Here is a 12564-nt window from a genome sequence, read left to right on the forward strand (position 1 = left end):
ATTTGCATTCATAATATTTCTTACTCACTTTTAGGATGCTCTCCAAGTTTTAGAAAACATCTTTTAAAAAAAATCACTGCAATTCATACTTGTGTGTAATCTTGGGATTGAAAAACAGGTAAAACTGCTTTTTCTCTTATTTACAGTATGTTGGATTAACAGATTACAAGTAAATGTACCATTATAAACTTCAACTCTTTGAATATAAAGACATTTTTAAAGTTTTTGGTGGTATATTTTTAAGGTAATGGAACAAAGGAAATCACAGAATACCCATATACTTTAATTATACTAAAGAAAGGAGAGATTTTTGGAGAAGTAAAGTAAAAGGAGGAGCGTCACATAGTATGCGGTGCCTACTATCTTTAAGCAGAGCTTTATGTAGCAGAAGAATTAAGATACAGTCTATGTAGATCCAAAAGGTAATAATTGAAGGACCATTTGGCCCAAGATTAAAAAGCAGTTTTTACTTCACAGATGAAATGGGGCTACTTTGTAGGAAAGGGCCTACCACTAAAAATGTTTTAGAAAAGTAAATAGATTCACATGACAATCATTTTGGTTAAGGCTGAATTGACCAAACATATCTCAGAGTAGATCTTTTTTATTTTAAGATGTGAGCTTATTGTTACTGTTTTCTTTGTTTTGCTTGGGTAAAATAATGGATACAGTTTTGTGTTTTATGCATAAAGTGTAATGGAGGATGTTTTAACACTGAAAGGCAGTTTAGAAAATTTAGAATTAAGAGTTTGGAAATGAGGTTTAGTCTTGTGGAGAAAAAATTGCCATATAAATCTATTATTACAGAGTATTGACACAGATCAGGTTGGAGCTGGAAGGAAAGTTCAGTTATTGGATTTATGAGTTTATATGAAGATTAAGTTACTTTGTAACTTGGTTATAGCAAGTTGAAACTAAAGGAAAATTTTTTTGATGAACTGGAGGAAGCCCTTTCAATTAATTAAAATAAATTAAAAAAAAATAGGCTCCAGCCAGGTTCATATCTATAATCCTAGCTTCTCAGGAGGCTATAAGAGTTTAGGATTGTGGGGCTGGGAAGGTAAGGTGGCTTAGTGGTAGAGTGCTTGCCTTGCATGCCTGAGGCCCTGAGTTCGATTCCCCAGCACCACATAAGCAATAAGAAAAAAGCCGGAAGTGACGCTATGGCTCAAGTGGTAGAGCGCTAGCCTTGAGCTGAAGAGCTGAGGGACAGCGCCCAGGCCCAGAGTTCAGGCCCCATGACCGGACCCTCCCCCCACCCCCCCAAAAAAAAAGAGTTTAGGCTTGTAATTCAAAGCCAGCCCAGGCTATCTCCAGTAAACTATTAAAAAAAGCCAGAAGTAGAGCTCTGGCTCAAGTGATAGAACTCTACCCTTGAATTAGAGAAGCTCAGGGACAACACCCATGGCCTTGAATTAAAAGAAAGGGGGGGAGGACTTTAAAATTCATGGTGCCTTACCTGCTATTAATCTTGAGGATTATTTTTCTCACAACGTGACCAATCTTATTTTTGCTTAATGAGGATTATGTTAGACCTTAGTGAAAAATATACACAAGTTGTTTAATTTTGTGATAAATACCCCAACAGTGGGTAAGACAGCAGTACATATGGTTTCAAGATAGTTGGTGGAATTACTGGAATTGAAAGGGAATTTCAAGAGGCTAATAAAAACTCCCAGGAAAATGACCTTGCAGTTGATTTTAGGTTATAAGATTAAAACTTCGGTATGTTCTCTGTGCCAAACTCACACAAGAAATATTAATGTTTTAGAAAAGTAAATAGATTCACATGACAATCATTTTGGTTAAGGCTGAATTGACCAAACATATCTCAGAGTAGATCTTTTTTATTTTAAGATGTGAGCTTATTGTTACTGTTTTCTTTGTTTTGCTTGGGTAAAATAATGGATACAGTTTTGTGTTTTATGCATAAAGTGTAATGGAGGATGTTTTAACACTGAAAGGCAGTTTAGAAAATTTAGAATTAAGAGTTTGGAAATGAGGTTTAGTCTTGTGGAGAAAAAATTGCCATATAAATCTATTATTACAGAGTATTGACACAGATCAGGTTGGAGCATAATGTCAGCAACTTTAAAGATTCTGCTTATTAGCATCTGTGGGTAGTATGGTTATCTATGGAAGTACCAAGCTGACTTCATTTAGAGGCGTTACCAAGCATGAAAATGCCAGGGTGACACTGACCTTAAAAAGACCTTTACCCCAACTAGTGTAGTCCATATAGGTGACCATACTGCAAGATGGAATAACCAAGTCCATCATACAACAGATAAATACTAAGGAGACTACAAATAGCATCTCATTATTTGCTTTTATCTTTATCATTTACATAACTCAAAAAGTATTAGCTGTTGTGCTAATTAGCTGTTTTATAATAATAACTGGAGTACCTTCCACTAATACAGAAATGTGTAACATGCAGTGTATATGTGAAAAAGTAAGAAAACCCCATTTGAGTTTTGATGTGAAGTACAGCATTGCATCAATAAAGGTATTTATAAGCTGATATTTTAATTGCCATTATGGTTTTTCAGTTTGTGAAGAGGAATATCAGATGTTGCATTTTACCATACGAAAGCAATATCCATTCATCTGAAAGATAATGGGTGTGCTTAGCACCTTTGCCAACATACACCTATTCTTAGTCATTTACTCGTATTTTTCCGCCATCACCTAAACTAGGATTATGGCATTTACACAACAATGTAAATTGTTATAAAGGTGATATACAGAAATAGTTATGTAAGTCAGGTAGAGTACATTTCTTTTTGGACAATGCCCCCACCTCAGAGTTTTCTCTAAAAATCCACACAAGTTATATAGTTCATTTTCAAAATAATGTCTAGTGAGTACCACTGCTGCACTTTTTCACTTTGTCCCTCCATCCCTGTGCCCCCTCTACCTTCCCAAAGACAGATAAACAGACAAGACAAAAATAGCCTGGAGTTAATTTCAATATTATTTTATATGATCAGAGGCACATAGGATTGTGCTTGTTGTGTTCCACTCCTAAAAATACCCTCTTTTGCTGTCACTGTCTGTGAATGTCTGTGTGTGTGTCTGTGTGTCTCTGTGTGTGTGTCTGTGTGTGTACATACACAGGAAGAGTATAATTTATCATGTTCCAGTGTAGATTAGGTTTAGCTTCCGCGTATGCACCAAGCTAAGCTCTCTGAGCTAGGCTTACCTCTCTTAACGTGATTTGTTATAAGTCTGTCCATTTTTGTGCAAATGACATAATGTTATTTCTAATGGCTGTGTAAAACTCATTTTTTTTTATCCATTCATCTATTGGAAGGCTATTACCATAACTTGGGTGTGCAAGTGTCTTTATGGGTCCTAGCTTATGATGTTCTGGGTAGATGCCCAGGAGTGGTATGTCTGAATGATAGGGAAGATCCATGTTTTGTTTTTTGAGGAACCTTCTGACCACTGTCTTAAGTGGTTGTATACTAGTTTATATTCCCACCAACAGTGCAATAGGATTTCTTTTTTCTCACAACCCACCTAACGTTTGTTGTTGTAATTCACAATGCTGGCCAATCTAACTGGGGCAAGATAGGAGTTGTTTTAAGATTTGCATTTCTTTTGTAGACAGGGATGATGAGCATTTTTTATGTGTTTCTTTGCTATTCTTCTGAGAAGGCTCTCTTTAACTCCCTTGCCCATTTAGTGATTGGTTTATTAGTTTAAGACAGGTTAGTTTCTTGAGTTCCTTGTATATTTTGGATAGTAGGCCTTTGAGACAGACAATCCTTTTAGCATAGGAGTTACCATACATTTATTAATCTAAGCCCTCTGTTCACAAATTCTGTGTCTATGGATTTAGCCAACTTCAGACTGAAAGTTACGAGAAAAAAAAATTTCATGTGTACTGAGCACAGACATTGTCATTATTTCTTAATACAGTATAATTATTCAACATTTGCATTGCATTAGGTATTTAAAGCATATAGAAGGGTATAGTAGGTTAATACTGTCCATATAAGAGACTTGAGCATCCTGATTTTTTGGTATCCACAAAATCATAGAATCAGTCTAAGGATACCAAGTAAAGCTAGGTATTATACATTTGCTGATTCCAAAGAATATAGCAAGTGTAGGAATTGAATCAGCCTCTAGGATTATGCTAAATTCAGAATTATATCTTCATTATATATATAAAACAAAGGAAAATAAAAGTTCTGTTAAGATTTTAATGTCTAGAATTTATGTAAGCACAACTTTAATTGTGCATCTTAAGTCATGCAATTTTTTGGAGACTAACCAGTTTAAACTTTGGTCCTTTTCCCTTGTTGACTGGTATCCTAGTCTCTTTCTGGTCCTTTTTTATTATTACTGGTGACTTGTGCCACACCCAGATTTAAGCTCCTGTTTTAGTCTATGGACTTTTCCCTCTTTTGTCATCCCTGATAGACAAACAGATAAAATACCATTTGGGGAGGAAATGATTGGGCCATTTACTATGTCTTAGGAAGCCATAAAAACTTACTGTTAGCCCATTTTATCTTTCTTAGAGCAGGAATTTTTAACTTTCTAGGCCTCTTGATTTCTGTCATTTGTATTAGAAAGCTATGTAGAACTAGACAAGCTATTTTCTGAGAAAACTGAGTATGTTCTCAGGGAGTTTTGCCTTCTATTTTAGAGAGAGTTCCCCGACAAAAAGGCTTTGATTTAAAGGAGCTTTTCTGTATAGCCATTAATGGTTAGTATTCATTCTGCATTGGTTTAGTTTGATTTTCATAGAAGAAACATCACCTTTGTTCAGGATGAAACCATAAACTTCACTAATTTTTTTCTCAAGCTGTTCTCAAGGAAAACTTAGTGTCTGTGCAACTTCACTGTGCTTCTTAAAGCAATAGCACATAAACACTACACAGCGTCTTACTATCAAATATTTAATCTGTGTCCAAAATTCTAATTATTCTTCTGAGTAGCACACACTCATGTATTTTTACTATGGTCAAGATTCTGGTCTAGGAATTGGAAGACTGCCTGTTAAAAACTCGATAATCCTTTTGGCTTTTGGAGTTACTAGGCTTTCATTACTCTGGTAACCCCAAAGCAGCCATAGACAACATGTAAATGAGCAGCATGACTTATGATGCTTATTTACCAAACTACGCAGCAAGCCACAATTTGTTAACCCCTGATTTCATTCCAGAATCAAAACTCTGGGGTAGCTAAAAGGCTTTGATGGCACCAGTTTAGTTGAGAAGCATAAAAGCCATGTCACCTCAACACTAAAATATTAATAGAAATTCACTTTCATAGTACTCTAGGTGTTTTCCCTCTCTGATACTCTGGTTCCTTTTTTTTTTTTTTGGTCTGGTCGAGGGGCCTGAACTCTGGGCCTGGGCGCTGTCCCTCAGCCCTTCAGCTCAAGGCTAGCGCTCTACCCACTTGAGCCACAATTCCGGCTTTTTTCTTTTTGCTTATGTGGTGCTGAGGAATCGAACCCAGGGCCTCAGGCATGCAAGGCAAGCGCTCTACCACTGAGCCACCTTCCCAGCCCAACTCTGGTTTCTTAATAGAGAGAAAAACCCATCTGGTTCAGAAATATATTCAGGACTTCATGGAAGGAATTTCAGCAAAAATATACATTCCTAATCAGACCTCTTAAAATTAGCATAAATTGATTACACAATTTCAGCATAAAATTGTACTTAAGTCAGATTCCTCCACTCTCTTTTTTAAGTTTTTAGTGATTTCATAAGAGTTATCATAAAATCTGTGTACTTCGATCATAATTACTACTATCTCTTCTTTCTTAATCCTCTTATCAATAGCCTCCCAACAATTCTCTTACTGATTGTCCTCAACAGTCTAAAATCATGGTATTTTAGACCTTGGTTTTGGATAGTTTCACCCTTGATTGCATACTAAGACATTGACTTTCTATAGGAAAGTTATTCATTAAAAGTGTTAGTAAAATTAACTTTTAGTTATTTTAATGTAATTTGAAAACGTGAGCTTGTGCCAGGTGCTGGAGGCTCATGCCTGTAGTCATAGCTGCTCAAGAGGTGAGACCTGAGGGTCAAGGTTCTAAGCTAGCCTGGGCAAGAAAATCCACGAGACTCTTATTTCCAATTAATCTCCAAGAAGGCTCAAGTGGTAGCGTACTAATCTTGAGCACTAAAAGCTCTGGGACAGCATTCAGGCCCTGAGTTCAAGCCCTAGGATAAGCACACAAAAAAAGTAAGCTTAGCTGGGTGCTGGTGGCTCATGCCTGTAATCCTAACTACTCAGGAGGCTGAGATATGAGGATCACAGTTCAAAGCCACCCCAGGCAGGAACTCCATTACTTATCTCCAGTCAGCCACCAGAAAACTGGAAATAGCTTTGTAGCTCAAGCGGTAGAGAGCTCACCTTGAGCTGAAGAGCTAGGGACAACGTCTATGCCCAGAGTTCAAGCCCCACAACTGACAAAAAAAAAAAAGTAAGCTTCTGAGCCCCAATGCAACAGGAGAAAAACTGTTTAGCCCTCTGAAGAACTAATTTGCTGTTAAACAACTTTCTGTTGAAGTTACTCAGAAATCCAGTTCCCCATATGATCTTGTGGTTGGCCTATTGTTATGCAGGCTTTGGGGTAACAGTAGGTTCCAAGTAAGCTCATGTCAAGTTTTTTTTATATTCCAGAAAATTTGTTTCAACATTTCCAACATTGATCTAAAATTGTTCTGAGTTTTCAAATTAATCAGAATAGGTAATTTGATTCTAAAGGATTTTTTGTTATGTTTGTTACTTGCTCTATCTAATATGATAACTATTTTGACAAGAATGCCCAATAATAGAAAGGACAAAGGATAGGACTCTGAAGTAAACCAAATCACTGAAGAGTACAGTAGTTTAATATGTAGGTATCCTGCGCCCACTGTAGCCTAGATTCTGGCTTCAGTATTTGAATGAAACCACTTTAAAAGTCCATTAGAAAGTTATTGCTGATTCTATACTACTTCCTGCATCATTTAGCATTATTAGTGACAAAATTCCTTCAGGTAGCACTTGACCATATAGATCAGCATTCCTGGCTAGGGCTAGTGGTGTGTGCCAGCAGTCCCAGCTACTTGGGAAGCTGAGGCTGGAGTTTACTGATTCTAGGAGTTTGGAATATGTCTAGACCATTCAGTAAAGACCCTGTCTCCAAAAGGGGGGAAAGGGATTGGTCTTCCCTTAGTTCTTTGCTAGCCACTCATTTCTAGTGTTCTTTCTCTTGGTGTCCCTTTTCAAGTTTCCTGGTGATATATACAACTGGCTTTTAGAACTCACAGATATTTGCTTTGGTACATTATCATTTGTTGCATGATGATTTTCAATCATAATCATTTGGATGATAGTTTCTTAGTTTCTGTTGAATATCCTCAAAGGTCTTTAGATTTACATTTTACTGCATGGAGTCTCACCATGATTTGATATTGTCTGTCAAAGTTGCCTTTAGAAAAATCTTGACTTTTCTGAAGCTATTAAGGCCTGCAAGGCATGTCAGCACTGTTTAGTGAGGTAGTTTATAGCTGGTTTCATCGTGTCATATCAGCATATATGTGTTTCTGTACCATTTATGTGTTTATATAACAATATGAAAACTGAAATAATATTAGGAACTGTTCCTCTAGATATATTTACTAACCCCTACAGGAGCCCACAAATACTGACCTCTTGTTCATTATCCTACATAATGTCTTGTTAGCTGAGTCTTTCTAGTTCTTTCCTAACCAAGTCAAGAGGGAAATCTCTGCTTAAAGCTTCTACCCAATTATCCCTTTTCCATCTCCAGAAGTCACAAGAGATTACATTTGAGCCGAATTTCATTATCATTCTATGCTTTCCGTACAATCATTCCTATTACTGAGAGGAAGGTGCACTCTGAGGCTTGTTTGGGGCCTTAACAATTTTCAATGCTCAGAAAACAGTTCTATGTATCATGTGAGAAGCTTATGATATTTATCATTTTGAGTTGAGTATTTTACTCATTATTTTAAGGCTGATATTTAATATGAAAAATTGGTGCCCCCAAATTTGATTAATACTTAGAATATTAATTTGTTGGCACTGATACAACACTTAGAGAAACAAGTTCAATCATAAATTTGCAACTTGATATTAAAGACCCAATGTTGCTTAATCACAGGCTTCCAAGACTGATAAGTAATTGATTTAATGCAGTATAATGTTAACATTTATAAATTTAATGATTCAGTTCTTCTTAAAAAATACATTACAGGGAATTTAAGAGGATTTTTTTCTTTAACTACATTTCAGATTATATTCTAAAAGAAATTAGAAGTATTTAAATTTCTTTTCTAAGCCCTTTTTATTTCCAGTTCCACAAGAATCAGTGCAGATAGAGCTTAGCTATAACTTGATACTTACCACAGTTTTGTCAAGTATTTTAATTTCTATTACTAAATTCTTATTAAACTTCAAGTCCTGAAGGCTCAAGTGATTTCCTCTTCATAAGTATCAGTATAAATTTACAATTATGTAGCTTTTGTTGTTTTATTATGTTGAAAAGATACGAGTATATGCCTCCTTATTGTCACTAAGATGGACAAATACGAATATAGTCCTTACTAAATAGGCAATTAAAGTCCTAAAAATTCCTGAAGTCTTAATCATAGGCTTATATAAGTATGTTCAATGAATTTTTTTCTAACTAGTTGGACTTTCAAAGTATGAATCAGGCTGGGCATATTGGTATATGACTATAATCCCAGCATTCAGGAGGCTGAGATAGAAGGATGGAAAGTTTGAAGCCAGCCTGGCATGTATATATAGGGAAACTCTTCTTAAAAGCAAAATCAAAAATAAAAACATGAACTTGGAAATAACATAAATATCAAAATGCATTTTGTAAAGTCAGTTGAATCCTAGTTGAAAATTTCCACTATGTATTTCATCTTTGTCTTTGCATAGAATGAAGAGGGCTTTGAAACCTAGGACATTTTCCCAATGAATTCCGTTGTGATGATCGGCAATTTACTGATATAAAAGAAGGGCATATATGTTAATTCTTCCTTTTTGTTTTTTTGTCAGCCATGGGTCTTGAACTCTGGACCTGGGCACTGAGCTCTTCAGCTCAAGGCTAGTGCTCTCCCACTGAGCCTCAGTGCTACTTCTGGTTTTCTGGTGGTTAATTGAGATAAGAGTCTCACGGGTGCTCCTGCCCAGGCTGGCTTTGAACCATGAGACTCATATCTCAGCCTCCTGAGTAGCTAGGATATAGGCATGAGCTATTGGCACCTGGCATGTTTATTCTTTAAACATCATTGGGATGCCAGTTTGTTACAAGATTGTGCTTAAAATTCTGTTCTACATATATATTGAAAGTAAACTGGAAAATCATATTTAAAGCAGACTTTGTGGCATAGGCCTATAACCTCAGAACTAGGGAGGCTGAGGCAGGAAGATTGTGAGCTTGTGGCCAGCCTAGGCTATATAGTCAATTTGAGGCAAGTCTTGACTACATGATGACATACTGTTTCAAAAAAAAAAAAAAAAGGAAAGAAAGAAATGAGATTTGGGAATGTTTGCAGTATGTCATACTATTATTAATGCCTTGCTGTTTTGTTTGTACAGAATTGAGGAAAACCCAGGTATCATGTCTACTAAGCAAGGGCTCAGTGTCCTGCTTTTGAATAGCATCTTTCCTTTATTGACAATTTATTTTGGGATATTCTACAAAGAGTTTTTGTTTGTTTTTTTCGGTTGTGGGACCTGAACTCTGGGCCTAGGCACTGTCCCTCAGCTCTTCAGCTCAAGGCTAGCCCTCTACCACGTGAGCCACAGTGCCACTTCCGGCTTTTTTCTTTTTGCTTATGTGGTGCTGAGGAATTGAACCCAGGGCCTCATGCATGCAAGGCAAGCACTCTACCACTGAGCCACCTTCCCAGCCCCTGCCATGATTAACTTTTAATGAGTTTTGTTTCTATATTTAAATATTTGTAATTTATGCACAGAGATATAGTACTATAAATACCTCACAGTCCTCCGTAATCAGCATAGTTTTGTTTTGCGGTTTTGTTTTGTTTTTTGTTGGCAGCACTGTGGTTTGAAAGCACCTTGCTTTCACTTTCTAGGCATTCTACCACTTGAGTCAAGTCCTATTCTAGGGTCTTTATGTGTTTTAAACTTCTCTTTGCATGCCTTGTGGAACAAAGACCTAATGGAATTTATGCTCTGAACTTAACATTAGGGCATTGTGGGGAGGTGGAGAGTCCAGGAGGCCAAGAGTAGAGGGGGCTAAGACAGCCAGCTTCCATGTAGTAGAGACTTTAGTGCATAACCTTTCACTATTTCCGCTACTAGCATGCTATACCTACCAATGGCATAGCTACAGGCTGGGTAGATGCTCAGAACCTTAAAAAAGGAGCACACCCCCCCAACCTCTCCTGCGGATTTTTTAACTGTTCTTGCCAGAAAGTAACCAGCAATAGTATCCCTCCCCACCCCCTCACTGCTGTGCCCATTCTTACTAGGGAAAGCTGGGTATAATTAACGTTTTTCCTGTTAGGTGCAAGATTTTTTACATGACTCACAGCAGTTCCTGCTCAAGACACGTCAAAGAGGCCTAAGGCTATATTTAGGGACTTGCTATGAAATTGCCTGTCAGTTCCTCAAAATTTTTCCAATGTAGTCTACACAGAGCGTTAGGAAGGCATTTATGCTTTTCAATACATAAAATCATGTCACTTTTACTGTTATAAACTGGTATTCAAATCCAGCTTTCCTCAAATGGATGGACATTCCTTCTGTAAAATGATTTAAAATTTATTAGCAAACCCATTACTGTTTTGGAACCATCATCCCCTTATGACTGTTGTCATGGAATCCTTTAAATCTTTGTTCAAAAAACTTTGAATATGTTTTAGAGTGCTTTCTACATGAATAAAAAGCTTCTTCCTAAAAGCTATTTCTGATGTATTCTCTTTCCAGTTTTTTGTAAGGTTAGAACTTGCTGGACAGTGCTAAAGGGAATGAATCATAGTGATTGGATCCAGTGACACTTGGATAATACTACTAACTGAAGTTCTTTTAAGAGAGTTTAAAGAGCCACCTCCTATTCCACAGGGTATTGGGAAGCCCTGTGGCTCGTGAGGTAAGTTCTACATGACGCTTTTTTTCTTGGTCTTGCTTTTGTTGACTAAGAGAAAATAGAGAAGACAGTTGTAAATTTTCCTAGTCCCAGCTGATCTGGACTTAGTAAAGAAGACAACCAAAGCCTTGATTCAGTTATGCATAGTAAAGAGTTAAGAGATAAGACAAATCAAGATATCCTAAGATAAGATTCTGCCTTGAGCAGAAAAAACTCGAGACAGAGACCAGACACCAAAATTATAATTTTTTAAAAGCTTGTTACCCCCAATATTTTTTTTGGAGGGGGGGTTGGTCTTGGGGCTGAACTCTGAGCCTGGGCGCTGTCCCTCAGCTCTTCAGCTCAAGGCTAGTACCCTACCACTTGAGCCACAGCGCCACTTCTGGCTTTTTTCTGCTTATGTGGTGCTGAGGAATCAAAACCACGGCCTCATGCATGCGAGGCAAGCACTCTACCACTGAGCCACCTTCCCAGCCCCCATACCCTCAATATTTCAGAGTCACTGCTCATTAAAGCATATAAACATTAAAAATCCTATTTTGAAAAAAGATGTAAGCAGGAGGCTGAGCATCAGTGGCTCATGTTAGTAATACTAGCTGCTCGGTAAATTGATATCTGAGGATCTCTGTATAAAGCAAATGGGGCAGGAAAGTCCATGAGACTCTTGCCTCCATTAAACCACCAAAAAGCCAGAAGTGAAGGTGTGGCTTAAGAGGTAGGGCACTAGTCTTGAGCACAAAAATTCAGGGACAGTGCCCTGGCCCTGAGCTCAAGCTTTAGGATAGGTACAAAAAATTTTTTTTTGTGAGGCTATCACAAATTAATTACATAAAAAATTTTTCATTGATATAAAAAGTTGTCTTTTGGGCTCGGAAGGTGGCTCAGTGGTACAGTGCTTGCCTCACATGCATGAGGCCCTTGGTTCGATTCTTCTGCACCACATAAACAGAAAAGACCAAAAGCGGCACTGTGGCTCAAGTGGTAGAGTGCTAGCCTCAAGCTGAAGAGCTGAGGGACAGCGCCCAGGCCTAGAGTTCAAGCCCCAAGACTGACAAGAGAAAAGTTGTCTTTTTCTTTTTTTTGGTCATGGGGCTTGAACTCGCCTTGAGTGTTGTCCCTGAGCATTTTTTTGCTCAAGGTTAGCATTCTATTTGAGCCACAGCTCCACTTCCAGTTTTCTAGTGGTTAATTGGAGATTAAGAGTCTCCTCCCTAGGCTGGCTTTAAACTGTAATCCTCAGATCTCAGCCTCATGAGTAAGTAGGATTATAGGCATGAGCCACCATCACTTAGCTTATAAAAAGTTCTTTTGAAAGTAGATTTGCAAATGGAAATGTAAATGTAGGTGAAAAACATGAGTTATAAGTTGAACCTATTTTCTGCTCAATGATTTATCAGAATGACTCTATAAACTGGGAGCTGGTGGCTCACGCCTGTAATCCTAGCTACTCAGGA

General features: G+C 37.5%; 1 protein-coding gene across 1 annotated transcript in view; it reads left to right on the forward strand.

The window, feature by feature from the left end:
• The window catches only part of Zbtb10 (zinc finger and BTB domain containing 10), a 52512-nt gene extending 44697 nt beyond the window's left edge, over positions 1–7815 (forward strand). Inside the window, exon 7 of the transcript XR_006147605.1 lies at positions 7805–7815. The gene's annotated coding sequence lies outside the window, so the exon portion shown is untranslated. The remainder of the gene's footprint in view (positions 1–7804) is intronic.
• The last annotated feature ends 4749 nt before the right edge of the window (positions 7816–12564 follow it).

This window comes from Dipodomys spectabilis, unplaced genomic scaffold (genome assembly GCF_019054845.1).
Source record: "Dipodomys spectabilis isolate Male_0828 unplaced genomic scaffold, ASM1905484v1 ptg000063l, whole genome shotgun sequence".
In the NCBI taxonomy this organism is placed as follows: domain Eukaryota; kingdom Metazoa; phylum Chordata; class Mammalia; order Rodentia; family Heteromyidae; genus Dipodomys; species Dipodomys spectabilis.